This window comes from Equus caballus, chromosome 15 (assembly GCF_041296265.1).
Source record: "Equus caballus isolate H_3958 breed thoroughbred chromosome 15, TB-T2T, whole genome shotgun sequence".
Taxonomy (NCBI): Eukaryota; Metazoa; Chordata; class Mammalia; order Perissodactyla; family Equidae; genus Equus; species Equus caballus.
In genome coordinates this window covers 12,821,425-12,838,340 of record NC_091698.1, presented here as the reverse complement: position 1 = coordinate 12,838,340, position 16,916 = coordinate 12,821,425, and the positions used below count along the sequence as shown (strand labels likewise).

The 16,916-nt window shown below is 37.8% G+C and overlaps 2 pseudogenes; both read right to left on the bottom strand.

Annotated features, from left to right (window-relative positions):
- Window positions 1-5,521: 5,521 nt before the first annotated feature.
- LOC111771958 (lon protease homolog 2, peroxisomal-like) lies at window positions 5,522-7,402 on the bottom strand (annotated as a pseudogene).
- OR6F4P (olfactory receptor family 6 subfamily F member 4, pseudogene) lies at window positions 15,927-16,688 on the bottom strand (annotated as a pseudogene).

Genomic DNA, 16,916 nt, shown 5'->3' with positions numbered 1-16,916 from the left:
CCATTCTGCAGAATGCAACTCCATTTCTCTAATAACATAGATATCAAATCAACTAAAGCATGATGGAATGTAGGGGGAAAGAATGATGCATAGGAAGAGGGGCTTACCTCTTCTTGATCTTTGGCAGACATCTATTCCAGCTTGGTACAAGCTCACTATGAGGAGAGTTTTCAGTCTGCACCAAGACCCACTTGAACAGTTAATCATCTCGGCTACCTCTTGCCAGTCCCCTCTCATCCAGTTCCCAATCATTCTGCTGGAGGGACATCCCCTTTGCATACAAATGCGTCCCCAAGAATCATGAAGTAATTGACTGTTTCGCTCATCCAGGAAATGACATAACTGTACATAGCAACTGCTCAGCCTCTATTTGAATGATGTGAAAACACCATGAAGGAAACGTTGAAAAAATGCAGAAGGAGATATTAAAAATATGTAACTCCTTAAAGCATGCATACTTCTCCTTGGCAGGTGAAGCCCCTTATATTCACTCCAATTAAAAATTAAATGAGGGGGATCTTGTCAAGATGGCACTGTGATCAGATGTTGAACTCGCCTCCTCCCACAAACACAGCGAGGTTACAACAATTTTGGGAAGAATCACTGTGGATTGAAAACTGAAAGCTGGATAAAAAGAACCCCCATGAAAAGGGACAGTACTGATGAAAGCAGAAGAGGCAGTAACTCCAGCAGGAGAGGAAAAAAGCCACCTTTAGGAGCAGCAAGCTTCTCAGCTGGCCAGGCGGGAGCCACCCTAAGGTACGCAGCCCTCCCCGGAAGAGTGAGGTCTGGAGCGGGGGCAATACTGCTATAACCATCCTTCAGACTCAGCCCAACTGAGAGGAGGATCTTACTGTCTGCCTTTGCTGGCTATTAACTGCAGCCAGGACACCCCAGAAAAGCTATCGGCCAAAAGCCAAAAGGATCCAGGTCTTAAAGGGCCCATGCACAAGTACACATTTCAGCAACCTAAAATCACCAGAGAGAAGGCTGACAGTCTTTTTGTGAAGGAAGACTCACCTGGTGGGCTCTGGGCGCATCTTGGTGAGAGGAGGATCCTCTCCAGAGACTGAGACATTGGTGGGGGCTGTTGTTCTGAGCTGGTCCAGGTGTGCTGATAGGGACACTGGTGGGGGCCATTGAGATGCATCCCTGTTAGCCCAGGGGTCTGCCACACTCACTAGGGCACAGATTTAATCCAGTTCAGCCAGGGCAGGCAACCTGCCCTAGGGACTGGCCCCACCTAACAGCAAGCCCTCAGGCTACTTTTCAGCCTGCAGTGACTGAGTGAATTGATCCTCTACAGGCAGGCAAGGGTGTCTGCCTCTGGGGGGCAGGGCTTGTATAACGACCATGTGAACTGTGGGGGCATTGGACCAGAGGTGGGGGCCTCTGCAGTGTGGTGTTGGGGTACACTCCAGGGTGTTGAGAAGTGTGCACGGACAAGGTCTGTGTTGACAGTGTATGTGGTCCAGCGGGGGGTGAGGCTTAGCAGCAGCAGAAGACTTGTGCTTCACAAATAGCCATAAAAAGGATCAGCCCCACCTTTCAAAGACTGAAAGAACTGAGTGCCTCCATGCGAAGGGCTAGCCCCACTCAGCAGCACTCCGAAGAGAACTGACAACAGCCTTGTTGGCCTCAGGCCTATCACAACTCTACGCCCCTGAGCCTAGCAACTAGCTCCACTGAGTACCAACACAATTAAGAGGACAATTGCAATAAGAGTGTGCTAATAGACGTTGTAGCCAACAGTGTTGAGGCCCCTCCAAACAGGATTTACAAATAGCTCGCCAGGGAAGGAAAGATCGGACTGCTTGGGTACCTGCAGTGGGAGCAACCCTGCCACAGCAGAAGAACACAAGTAGCCCACAAAGAGGTCACTCCTGGTTCTTATGGTCTGGTGACGAGAGGGAAGCACACTGCTGGGTCTCATAAGGCATCTCATTTATAAGTCCACTTCTCCAAGATCAGAAGACATACCTGACTCACCTAGTACAAAGAAAATAGCACAGAGAAAGAGGCATAATGAGGAGGCAAAGGAATAGTTTCCAAGCAAAGGAACACTGCAAAACACCAGAAAAACAACTAAGTGAAACAGAAACTAGTGACCTCTTTTACAAAGAATTCACACAAAATATAATGAGGATGCTCACAGTAATGTGGAGAAGAATGGATGAACACAGTGAGCACATCAGCAAAGAACTGGAAGATATAAAAAAGAACCAATCAGAAATGAAGAATACAATAGTCAAAACGAGAAATTCACTAGAGGGACTCAATAGCAGAGTAGAGGAAGCAGAAGACCGGATCAGCGAGCTAGATGAAAGATTAGAGGAAATCACTCAAGCAGAACAGAAAAGAGAAAAAAGAATTAGACAGAATGAGAACAGTGTTAGGGAACTCTGGGACAATGTCAAACAGGATAACATTTAGATTATAGGGGTCCCAGAAGGAGAAGAGAGAGATAAAGGGCAGAAAATTTATTTGTCAAAATAATAGAGGAAAATTTTCCTCACCTGAGGAAGGAATCAGACATCCAAGTTCAGGAAACACAGAGAGCTCCAAACAAGAGAAGCCCAAAGAGGCCCACACGAAGACATATTGTAATCAAAATGTCTAAAATTAAAGACAAAGAAAAAATCCTAAAAGCAGCAAGAGAAAGGCCACAAGTGACATATAAAGGGAAGACCATCAGGCTGTTAGCAGACTTCTCAGTCGAGAACCTACAGGCGAGAAGAGAATGGCATGACATATTTAAAGTGCTAAAAGACCTAGCACTGTAAAAACCCACAACCAAGAGTACTCTATCCATCAAGGCTGTCATTCAGGATGGAAGGAGAGATAAAGAGCTTCCCAGACAAGCAAAAATTAAAGGAGTTTATCACCAAGAAACCAGTTCTACAAGAAATGCTGAAGGGACTTATTAAAGTTGGAAAGCAATGACCACAAATAGATATAAAAGAAAAAAATTATCAAAAAACCCCAAAACAACAAGGAAAAACAGGCAATAAAATCACTTGTAAGGTAAAAGCATAGTAAAGGCAGCAGATTAACTACCTGTGAAGATGATATGAATGTTAGAAGACAACTGTACTAAAATTACCTATTTCAATGATAAGAGGGTAATGGATAGACACACACTAAACAAAAGTCTATATATGATGTGAAAAACATATAATGTTGGAGGACGGCAGTGAAAAAGTAGTGCTTTTAGAAAGAGGTCAAGCTGAAGCGTCTATCTACTCAATATAGACTGTTATATGCATAGTATACTGACTAGGATCATCATGGTAACCACAAACCAGAAACCCATGACAAGCAGGAAAAAAGTAATAAAAGAAATAAAACATCTTACTAAATACAGCCATCAAATCACAAGTGAAGAGAGCAAGAGAAAAAGAAAGGAACTGAGAAGAACTACTAAAACACCCAAAAAAAAAAGAAAGAGTGACAAAATGGCAATAAATACTTACTTATCAATAGCTACTTTAAATGCCAATGGACTGAATGCTCCAATCAAATGCCATAGGGTGGCTAACTGGATAAAAAAACAAGATCCATGTATATGCTGCATACAAGAGCCACACTTCAGACCTACAGACACTCACAAACTGAAAGTGAAAGGATGGAAAGAGATATTCCATGCAAATGGCAAAGAAAAGCAAGCAGGGGTAGCAATACTTATATCACACAAAATAGACTTTAAATCAAAAACTGTAATAAGAGACAAAGACGGGCACTACATAATGATAACGGGAAGAATCCAACAAGAAAATATAACACTTGTAAATATCTATGCACCTAATATAGGAGCACCTAAATATATAAAGCAATTATTAACAGAAATAAGAGGGGAAATAGACATAACACAATAATAGTAGGGGACTTTAACACTCCACTTACACCAATGGATAGATCATCCAAACAGAAGATCAATAAGGAAACACTCACCTTAAAGGACACATTAGACCAGATGGACTTAGCAGATATATACAGAACATTCTATCCAAAAACCACAGACTACACGTTCTTTCCAAATGCCCATGGAACATTCTCCAGGATTGATCACATATTAGGCCACAAAACAAGTCTCAATAAATTTAAGAAGATCAAAATAATAGCATGCATCTTTTCTGACCACAAAGGTATGAAACTGGAAATCAACTACAGAAAGAAAACCAGAAAAGCCACAAAAATTGAACAAAATGCTAGTGAACAATGATTGGGTCAATGAAGAAATCAAAGAAGAAATAAAAAAATTCCTGGAGACAAATGAAAATGAAAACACGACATGCCAAAATCTGTGGGATACAGCAAAAGCAGTTCTATGAGGGAAGTTCATAGCAATTCAGGCCTACCTCAACAAAGAAGAAAAATCCCAAATAGACAATCTAAAAGTGCACCTAAAGTTACTGGAAAAAGAACAACAAACAAAGCCCAAAATCAGCAGAAGAAAGTAAATAGTAAAAACCAGAGCAGAAATAAATGAAATAGAGACTAAAAAACAATAGAAAAAATTAATGAACCCACGAACTGGTTCTTCGAAAAGATAAACGAAATTGACAAACCCTTAGCTAGACTGACCAAGAAAAAAGGAAAGAAGGCTCAAATAAATAAAATCAGAAATGAAAGAGGAGAGATTACAACGGACACCTCAGAAATACAAAAGATAATAAGAGAATACTATGAAAAGCTATACGCCAACAACAGAAGAAATGGATAAATTCTTAGAAACATACAACCTTCCAAAACTGGACCAAAAGGCATAGAAAATTTAAATAGACCGATCACCAGGAAGGAGATCGAAACAACAATTAAAAACCTCCCAAAAAATGAAAGTCCAGGACCAGATGGCTTCCCTGATGAATTCTACCAAACCTTCAAAGACTTAATACCTATCCTTCTCAAACTCTTCCAAAAAATTGAAGAGGAGGGGTGGCTTCCTAAGTCCTTCTACAAAGCAAACATTATCCTGATACCAAAAGCAGACAAGGACAACACAAAAAAAGAAAATTACAGGCCAATATCACTAATGAACATTGATGCAAAAATCCTCAACAAAATTCTAGCAAATCGAATACAAGAATACATTAAAAAGATCATACATCATGATCAAGTGGGTTTCATTCTGGGAATGCAGGGATGGTTCAACATCCACAAATCTATCAACATGATACACCACATTAACAAAATGAAGAATAAAAATCACATGATCATCTCAATAGATGCAGAGAAAGCATTTGACAAGATACAGCATCCATTTATGATAAAAACTCTAAATGGGTATAGAAGGAAAATACCTCAACATAATAAAGGCCATATATGACAAACCCACAGCAAATATCATTGTCAATGGAGAAAAACTGAAAACTATCCCTCTAAGAACAGGAACAAGACAAGGATGCCCACTGTCACCACTCTTATTTAACATGATTTTATATCTAGAAAACCCTAAAGAGTCCACTAAAAAAAATTAGAAATAATAAAGGAATACAGTCAAGTTGCAAGATGCAAAAAAAAGTTATTGGCACCTAAACAATCTCCATTCTTTCCAACAATGGATATTGGCAGTAGTTATAATAACAACTCGGGAAAAGTCAAAGACCACATTTAGATAATTTTCTTTGAAGTTATAGGATTATCTTGTAGACCTTTTTCTTGTTGGACAACCTCCTCTAATAGGAACACTGGATTATTAATGTCAACAGACTTCAAGCCATTGGTTACATAACCAGGGATACTGCCAACATAACCATGCCTGTGTCCTCATATGTCAGACTGAACACATATCTTCCAAGTGCATACATGTTGAACTCTTGACCTAGAGTCTTGGCCACTAATCTTCCCACATTTGTTTTACCTACTCCAAGAGGGCCTGCGACACATGGAAGGGGCACTTCAGATTGCTTTTTCAGATGTCTGATACCCAAATATTTAAGCACTCTTTTCATCAATTTTTCTGTGATGTAATTGTCATTTTCCAGAAAAATCTGGGCTACTCAAATATCCAGAGGATTAGTTGTACTTTTGTTCCAAGGAAGTTCCACCATAAGTTTTAAATAATTTATAATCAGAGCATATTTTTACACTGACTGAGGATTTATTTTAGTCTTTTTGTTTCTTTGACACAGAATTTATGGGCCTGTTGTGACATATTAGATGCTTACATACACATTTTTTTCTAGCATGAGATTTTCATCATTATCTACATCCTCCTCTTCATCTTCTATAGTTCCTGGTATGTGTACAATTCTCCTATTATGGCATATTACTACAAAATACTTATTATCCTCTGGCTTGTGTTTACTGCTTTGTAAAGCAATTTTAGTCCTTCAATTTCCTTGATAAGGAGTGGTATCATCCTCTTAAATGGTTCCTCTAGACTCACAGTATCTAAAATCTGGAGCTTCTTTTAATTGACATTCAGGTGCTCAAATGTGTAATAAATGTTCCCTTGGAGAACTATCTTTTAAAAAAAACTCAATTTAAAAACTGCAGGAACACACATATCTGACATTTCAACTAATTTTACTGCAGGTTTCTAAAAGTGTTCTGATACTTCTCCTGGCCCCTCTCTAGTATTACAGATGTTAAGAAACTTCTCATGTTGGTCCAATAGTTCCACTTCAACAACAGGATATGGCTTCTCTTTTAGGACCTGTACAATCTGAAAACAGCACAGCCATAAAGCCAGCAAAATAGAGTGGAGTATGGGCCAGTTATTTCCCACAACCTTTATTGTCAGTGCACCTGTCCCAATCTTGTGCAGATGTGGCAGGTCCTAAGCATTGCTGGCAACAGGGGTCATGTTAGACATGAGGCTCAGGATGGTGCCCTGAAACCTTTTATCAGGTAGCTCCACACCAACTGTGGATTGTGGGCTCAGTCCACACTTGGTGCACATGGGGAATCTGGGAAGCAGAAAGCCCTCTGTGTGAACAGAAGCAGGTAGTGGCTGGAGGAAAATTATTGGAAGATGAATGAAGAAAATGTATAGTAAATAAAGTTTACCTTACTGTGTAGATAAGTCAGGTGAAAAGAATGTCTCTGGGAGTAGCTCTCTTCCTGGTACAGATGCTTTACTAGTAGAAATGTTCTTTGTCAATATAAATTTCCTCAACAAAAGGAAAATTTATACTTTATTTTAGCCAGTTAAGAAAGAGGTCAAGAGCTTTTCTTAATCTGCTAGCTCCCAATTGCTTTCAGTTCAAAATAATTTATACACCAAAGTGGCTTATTTGAGAGTGCATGTTCTGAACTCTGAAAGGAAGGGAGTTATTGTGGGAAGTCTTTTTCGATTCTCCAAACCAGAGATACTCAAGTTGCCAGGGGCCACCTGTAAGTGGGATTCGGACACAACATGCTTCAATGCAGCGTCTTCATCCCCAAAGGTATGGGGCATACCAGTGGGGTATATTACTACAGATTCTCAAGCCATCGAGAAAAACGCAGGTATATGCTCATAAATTTGACAAATTGGAAAAAGGAAACAATTTAGAAAACATTTTAAACTAAAATACTCAACCAAGATGAAGTAGGTAATATGAATAGTCACATAAACATTAAAGATATGTAATTCATAATTAAAAGAGCTGGAAACAAAATTACTGGGACCACTGAATAGTTCTAACAAAATTCTAAATGCAAATTAACAAAGATTTTAAACAATATTGATACCAACCCTCATATCAGTTTCCCTACATTAAACCCAGCATATATGGGGTTAAACCCAAAACGCTCATTCCCTGTTTATTCCCTGGCTTCCTGGCTCCAGAATCCACTATCCTCCATGGAGACAGACACAGCCAAGGACCAGCACCCAGATTAATTATCACCTCCCTGCAAAGAGATCCTGGCTGGTGGGAAAGCTGCTGAGCAGCCAGGCCATACGCTCCTGCTCCCCTACCTAAAACCCCAAATAAAAACCCTTCCTTTCAGCTTTTCAGGGAGTTTGGGATTTCAGCATTAGCTGCCCTCTCTCCTTACTCAGTACTGTGCATAAATAAAATTCCTACTGTCTTCCACTACACCAGCTGTCAGAAATTGGTTTGCTGTGCAACAGGTGAACAAACATACTTCAGGTTTGATATCAATATTTTCCAGAAAATAAAACATGAGATTTCTAATAACCTCATTCCAAGTTAATAAAGTATAAAAAAGATAGAGTACAATAAAATAAAACTACAATATTTCCTATTACAAATAACTCATAAACATATATAAGAATGTTAAAAAAATATTAACAAACCAAATTAAACAATGTATAAAAAGTATTTTACACCATGACCAAGGGGATTTCTTACAGGAATGTAAGGCTGATTCAATATTTAAAAATAAATCAAGAATATCAATTTCGTTTAGAAATTAATAAACGGAAATCTTATTAATATAGAATCAAGAGGCCAAGGGAGGATATCTCATGCCCTATGTTGACAGCAACGCCCAACAGGAAGAAGAAAGACTTACATTTCTTGACGAGCAGAAAGCTCAGCCAATGAGAGACTGTCCCAAATCACCCAAGGAAAAGCCACAGCTTGTACTCTTTGTTTACAATAGGCCTCCTGACTTCCTCTTCTCCTCTATAAAAATGTTTCTCCTCCCTTTATTGCTGTGGATTCACATGTCTTTTGCCATGGGTGCAGACTCCAATTTGCTATTCTTTGCTGGCCCAAGTAAACGCATTTTTGCTGGAGAAATAACTGGCCATCTATTGGTTTAAGGTCTATATTTGTTTACAAGTAAAAGAAGCTAGAAAAGCACTTGATAAAATCCAACATCTATTTATGATAGATAATAAATAAATAGATAAAGCCCTACTCCAGGAAGTTCAAGATAGAGAAAAATTACTTTCACTTGTTAAAGATTATCTATAAAAAAGGTACAGCTGAGATCATACTTAACAGTGAAAAGTCAAGCGCATTTCCTCATAATGGAGAACAAGGCAAGAATGGCCACTTTCATCATTCTCGTTGAACCACTTTCATCATTTTTATTGAACCAAAATACAAAATGTTCTAGCAATAATAAGAGTAAGAGAAATAAAAGCCATAGAGTTTGGAAAAGAAGAAATAAAACAGTTCTTAGGTGAATTATTCAACTAGTGATCTATTGAAAAGGAATGTATTGAATCTAGGAATCTATTGAAATAAATATTCAAGGCAATATATAGTACAAAAAGATCACCAAATACAAAATCAACTCACAATTGAAAAAAACAATTTTGGAGGTACATAGGCCAAAAAGATCACCAAAACCAAAAATGACTCACAAAGACAATCTTATTTCTGTTTATTAATGATGATGCTGCAGATGCTGAAATTAAAAACACTGTATCAATTAACATCACTCCAAAGAACATGAAATGCTCAGGTATATGCTCAATAAAATATGTACACAATCCATATGCTTAAAATTATAAAATGCTGATTAAGGTAATTAAAGAAGTTGTAAATAAATGGAGAAATACACTGTTATCAAAGAGAAACACAACTCACATCAGTTAAAGTGGTGAAAACATATTTTATTTCATAACTACTGACAGCAGGGGAAAGATCTGAGCTCCATTCTAACTTGTGCATATGTCATTTTGGAATTTTAAACGAAGGATGGGGAGTGGGAAGTGTGGGGGTTAGAGTCATAGAAGTGAAAAGGTATAAAGGGTTGGTCAGTGTAACTGTGATTAGGTCAGCTGTGTTTGCTTTTGGGGGTTATCAAAGTCAGGACTTTATCTTCACTCAGAGGTTGAGAGAAAGAGACCCTATTCTTAATAATTGCATATCAAAGTACTGGCTGTCAGGTTCTTGGGAGAATTGTGAGATATATATTCAAAATTGTAAGCCCTTTATGGTAAATACACTAGAAAACGGAGGGCAGGGGCCTATAATATGGTGTTGGCTACAACAAATAGTAAGTTTTCTGGAAGCTTGAGCTTTCTCAGGCAAGACTTTTAAAGTTGGGCTTGGGTGTTCTAGCTACACAGACTTATGCTAGTAGAAGCCATGCTAGAGTTTGATCAAGTCTTCTGCTAATGCAGGGGTCTGGAAGGAGTTGTTATGTGCAGAGGATTCTGCAGTGCTCACCATGTTCATGGATAGAATAATGAGTACAGACATCAATTATCCCCAGATTGATCTATAGGTCTAAAATTCTAACCAAAATTTCACCAAATTATTTGTAGACATAGACAAACTTCTTCAAATCTTTATATGAAAAGCACATACCTGACAGTAGCTAAACCAATTTTGATATTGAAGAATAATGTAGCAGTAAACCATTTAACAATATTTAGTATTACTCTGCAGCTATTATAATCATGGCATTGTAATTTTAACTGTAGGACAGGCAGGCAAATTAATGAACCTGAATAGAGAATCCAAAAATATGCCATAAAGTTATACCCTAGTAATTTTTGACAAAGAGATAAAAGCAATACAGTGAAAGAAAGAAGACCCTTTTACAATTAGTACTGGAGAAATTGAACGTCGGTAGGCAGAAAAAGAAGCACTGCTAAAAATCATTCCAATATAAAATATAAATACCAAGGAATATGGTTGCTGGATCATATGGTAGGAGTATGTTTAAATTTGTAAGAAACCAGCAAATTGTCTTCTAAAGTGCCTATGCCATTCTTCATTTCCAGCACCAATGCATGAGAGCTCCTGTTCTCCATATCCTTGCCTGCACTGGTGTGGTCACCAGTTCAATTCAAAATGGATCATGGATTTATATGTAAAACTCAAAATTATGATTTTGTTTTAGTAAATATATCAGAATTTAAGGCTAATCAGAAAGTTCTTGAATGGGATAGAAATAGCACATTACATTAAGTGAAAAAAGTTAATTTGGATCTCATCACAACTAAAATATTTTGCAGAAATCACTGTGAAGAGTTTGCAAAGACAAGGTAAATTGAAACAAGAATGAGATATCACTGCACACCAGCTAGAAAGGCCGAAATCCAGCACACTGACCACACCAGTGCAGGCAAGGATATGGAGAACAGGAGCTCTCATGCATTGGTGCTGGAAATGAAGAATGGCATAGGCACTTTAGAAGACAATTTGCTGGTTTCTTACAAATTTAAACATACTCCTACCATATGATCCAGCAACCATATTCCTTGGTATTTACCCAAATGAATTAAAAATTTATGTCTACACACAACCTGCATTTGTATATTTATAGTAGTTTTATTCATAATTGCCAAAACTTAGAAGCAACCAAAATGTCCTTCAGCAGTTGAACAGATAACTATATGTGACACATTCAGAAAATGGAATATTGTTTAGCATTAAAAAGAAAAGCTATCAAGCCATGGAAAAAAAACTTAAACCCATATTTCTAAGTGAAAGAAACCAATCAGAAAAGGCTACAACTTTACAATTTCAACTATATGATATTCTGGAGAAGGCAAAACCATGAAGTCAGTAAAAGATAGTAGTTGCCAGGGTATAGAAGGGAAGAAGGGATGAACAGGCAGAGCACAGAGCATTTTGGGGCAGTGAAAATACTTTGTATGATACTATAATGATATGTATGTCATTATGTATTTTTTAAAATCCATACAACGAACAACACTAAAAGTGAAACAATGTAAACTATGGACTTTGGGTGACAGTGATGTGCCAATATAGGTTCATCGATGGAAAAACATATGCTATTATAATTGGGGATATTAATGGTGGGAAATGGTATGCATGTGTGGGGGCAGAAAGTATATTGGAACACTATGTATTTTCCATTAAATTTTGCTTGATACCTAAGATTGTTATAAAAAATCAAATCTATATTTTCAAGCAGGTAATACAAGAAATTCTTGTAGTGATAAAAGTATTCATTATCATAGCTGCAGTGGACACAAAAACTTGCAAGTGTGATAAAATTGTATAGAACTAAATACACACGCAGAAATTAAAACAAGTAAAAATGGAGAAGTCTGAATAAGATTGTGGGTTGTATCAATGCCAATAAGCTGGTTGTGATATTATATGCTGCCATATATATTTTTTGCCCTTTCCAGAATATCATATTTGCTGGCAATAGTTTTTCAGAATGTTATTATTTTGAAAATCTGAGTACACTGGACCTCTTAGTGTTATTTCTTACAACTATGTGTAAATATACAATGATCCCAGGATAAGTTTCAATTAAAAAGTAATTTGAACAAATGGAAAATCAGTTCATGTTCTAAGTTATGAAATCTCATTAGGTAGTCAATTCTGTTATTTTATTAATTTAATATAACACCAATAAAAATTTCCATGAGCTCTTTTATTTAGTTAGATAAATGATCCTACATTTATCATGGAAATATATACACATAATACTAGCTAAGCAAATACTGATCAGGATGAGTTATGAAGAAAGACTTGCTCTATCATTCATTAAAAATATTGCAAAGTCTGTAATACAATAGGGAAGTGTTACTGGATGAATAAGAAGAGAAGAGAAGAGACAAGGGAGAGGGAGGAAGAGGGAAGGGAAGAGGAGAAGGCAGGGGAGGGTCAAGGTGTGCCCTGATGGAAAGTTGCTGACATGGGGAAGCTGGAGGCCACTAGGTAAATGGAGGACATCCTATGTGATGGTTTAGGGAGTGTATTTGGCTTTGTCTGGTTGGTCCTGTGTTGAAAGCAGAATTAAAATTTTGGAAGCTGGCAGTTATTGATCAGGTGTAGACTGTTTTGTGCTGACTGTTGCACGGGTTGTGATTTGGTTTCCTAGGGTGATTGCTTTCCAGGTTGGGAGGCAGAGTTCTATTATCACATAAGATCTGGCCCTAGTCCATTTGTATATTCAGTCTCAAAAGTAAGAGTTTCTGTACAAATGCATATTATTCAATTTGCTCTTCACTAAAATAACTGTCGTGAAAAGTTAAAGCTTCAAAAGTGAAAAAGATAAAAATGTTAAAAATAAATGTTGCCAAATAATTTACATAGAGGAATATTAAAAAATTTGAAAAAAACACAAAATTATCTTTCAATAGAACAGAATTTTGTGAAACAGGCTTCTCACACTTGAAGGCCTCTACATTAATACAATTTTCTTTCTTGTTTTTTTGTGAGGAAGATTCACCCTGAGCTAACATCTGTTGCCAATCCTGCACATTTTTCTTTTTTTTTTTTTTGAGAAATACTGGCCCTGAGGTCCTGAGCTAACATCTGTACAAGTCTTCCTCTACTTTGTATGTGGGATGCCTCCACAGCATGGCTGATGAGTGGAGTACATCTGCACCCAGGATCTGAACACTTGAACCCTGGGCTGCTGAAGCAGAGGAAGTAGAACTTTAACCACTGTGCCAAGGGCTTGGCCCCAACACCATTTTCTTAAAAAGAAGTTTGGCAAAATGGATTAAATGACTTAAAAATTCTTTAGCAGTGACTTTATATTTCCACTTCCAGTAATTTACCTCCAGGGAATAATTCTGATAATTCTAATTTATCCCAAATTAATTTTTAAATAAATTATTGATTAAAACAAGAAAGAAAACTAAATCTAAGTCCAGCAGCTAAGGATATTTTCTTGACATTATATCATGCAAATTATATTCAGAGTATGTCATTTTTTTAAACAACATAGGAAGAAAGACCGGAGTTAATAAAGTTATTCAGATCATTCTCAGTTATTTTTTTCACTTAACATTAAATCTTCAATACAGTATCATGTCAAACTGATGCATGTAGTCTTTCACTTTAAATGATGAAGATGATTTCCTTGGTTTTGATATAATGAGGTGTGCAGAGGGGGTGAAATCTTGAACATAACTTTCACTGGGATTGGCAGTAGCAACAGCTTTTCTATTTTTTCAGAATTTGGGGCTCATCCATCAAAGCAGGGATGTTATTTGTCCTCAGAGAGTAAAAATCTGACTTTTATTAGAAATTCTGATTCTTAGAAATCTGCAAGTAACCTTAAAAATTTATTTTATTTTGTAGCTCTATTAAGGTATACTTGATAGACAAAAGAATGCTCAACTTTACCATGCACATATTGATTAGTTTGGACATGCATACATCCATCATACCATCACCACAACCAAGTACTAAACACATCCATCAATTCCAAAAATTTCCTTGTGATTTTTGTGTGTTTTTTTAAGCTTAGGAATTTTATGGAGTTTAACCTTATGCTCAGATAAAAGAGGGAGCTGATGAGGTGTACATCGTTTCATTATGCTACCTTAAGAGGTAGGCTTTCAGCATACACATAAATTCTGAAAATCAATATTTATTACTCTCACAATGAAATATTTTCTCCCAGTTCCTTCAAATATATAGCCTTTTTATACTACCTTCCCCCCCTTCCTTTTTGAGTAGGGACCCAGGAGGAATTTTCAATAGTACAAACAAACAGGGTCCAAGAGGTGGTTGCTTCTCAGCTCTGCAGGCTTTCCCCTGTGAGAAGCAGCCCACTGTGCACCTGTGTGAGTCAGTGTGGAACAAGACAGAGTATGTCCGCAGACTGGTTCAGCCTGCTGAGCCCTTTTGCTACTTCTAACCTATGGCCCAAAACAGGGATAAATGGAGGGAAATTAACTTTCATGTGCCAATGATGAGAAAGACCGTATCTTGCTCTCTAAGGGATAAAGTCATTTGGAGGAAGATCAAATCACTACCATAGTTATTTTTTCCATAGCTATTTTTCCCCTGGAGCCCCTGGAGATCCTAACCTTGGTGACTTGCTGGCAGTCAGAATCCAGTAGTATTTTCCTTTTCTAAGGTCAACACATTGTTCTGTAAGGGACTTCTATTGCTTTGTCCAAACCCTCCTGGGATCCTGTTTATCTACTTTTCACTTTTCATCCTCTGCTTTTTTTTAACTTTTTATTAAGATTATGATAGTTTACAACCTTGTGAAATTTCAGTTGTACATTCTTGTTAGTCATGTTGTAGGCTCACCACTTCACCCTTGGTGCCCACCCCCCACCCACCTTTCCCCTGGTAACCACCAATCGGTTATCTTTGTCTCTATGTTTAACTTCCACCTATTAGTGGAGACATATAGAGTTCATCTTTCTCTATCTGGCTTATTTCACTTAACATAATACCTTCAAGGTTCATCCATGTTGCTGTGAATGGGACAACTTTATATTGTTATGGCTGAGTAGTATTCCATTGTATATATATACACCATATCTTCTTTATCCAATCACCAGTTGATGGGCATTTAGATTGCTCCCACATCTCGGCTATTGTATATAATGCTGCAATGAACATAGGGGTGCAAGGGACTTTTGGAATTGCTTATTTCAAATTCTTTGGATAGATACCCAGTAGTGGGATGGCTGGGTCATAAAGTATTTCTATTTTTAATTTTTTGGGAAATCTCCATCCACTGCTTTTTAGTTTTCTTTGTTCACAGTCCTTGCTAAACAAATGTGGCACATTAAAATTATCAGTTTTTATATGTATCTATTGTACTGTATTTTATCAAGAAATAGTGTGCTGTAATTATTGCAGGCTCTGACATTAGTTATCCTTTTATCCATTTAACCTTTTTGTAATTCTAATATTCCATATTTCACAAATATAGTTGCCAAGAATTTTCACTTATGTAATCAAAACAATCTTTAAAAGGGACAGGGATTTAGAGTTTCTTTAGTAAAACACTCTTCTTACTGCTTATATGCACCTAACTTTATAAGTGAAAGTCTAGAACAAATTTGTGTGCAAAATCTTTTCAAGAAAAAAAAAAGTCCAGTTTTGCTTATATCAGGAAGTCCCATTCCCATCATATATGAGGAAGTAGAGCAAATGTATGCAGTTTTTTCATTTCTTTTGTTTGATGTTTTCACTTTTTTCTTTCCCTCTGTCAAGAAACTTTTTTCTTTTTCTTCCATATTTATACTTGGGACCTCTGCACAACTGTGGAGATGATTTACAGAGATCTCTTTTTTTGTAGGTGGCTTATTTCCCTTCCATTTCTTCAGCAGTTTCCCTTACTATTTTGTTATGGAGAGTGTAGATAAAGGGGTTTAGATCTGGAGTCATCACAGTATTCAGGACATGCACAGCTTTATTCAGATCCAACGCTTTGCTCCTCTGCTGGCCAAGGGGATGCTGAGGATGGTGCTGATGATGTAGACCAGGGTGACGAGGCACAATCTCAGAATCACCACCAAAGCCATCACAAAGGTTATGAATTCCACTGCTTGTGTGCTGGCACAGGCTAGGGCAACCTGGAGAAACAAGTCACAGAAGAAGTGGCTGATTGTGCAGGATTGACATAAGGACAGGCTTCTGATGAGGGCTGTGGGCACTGCAATGGCCAGGAAACTGCAGAACCAGGAGCCCAGGGCCAGTGCGCTGAATGCAGGCTGCTCATGATTGCCCCACAGTGTAGAGGTGAGGAGGTGGCTAGATAGTGGTTGCAAATCACAGCTGCCAGGAGGAAGTACTCTGTGCAACTCAATGAGGAAGTAAGATATATGTGCAAAAGGCAGCTGGTAACTGCTATGGTTCGGTTTCCCTCCAGGAGGATGGCCAGGGTTCTAGGGACTGCAGCTATGGTATGCCAAACTCCCAGGAAAGAGAGTTTTCTCTGAAAGAACTCCATGGGGGAGTGTAACTGATGGCAAGTACTCACAATATCAAGATAGTCATATTACCTCCACCTGTGAGGACATACACAACCAGGAAAAGCACAAAGAGAAAGAGCTGAAGGGCCTGGGACCCGGGAAAATTCAGCAACAGAGAGTCCTGGAGGAGATTTTTATTGTCTGTACCCATTGAAGTAGGAGATAAATAACAAACCAGAGGCCCTACACTGAGGCCTTTGACTGAATTGCACAGTCCTGGAAAAATAAAAAGAAATATATTCATAATAGTGATTCAACTAAATAACTGAATGCAGACTGACAGCGTAACATTTGTTGAAGGCCTGCTTTGTGACTGGAGCTGTGCATGGTTAATATCAGTTAA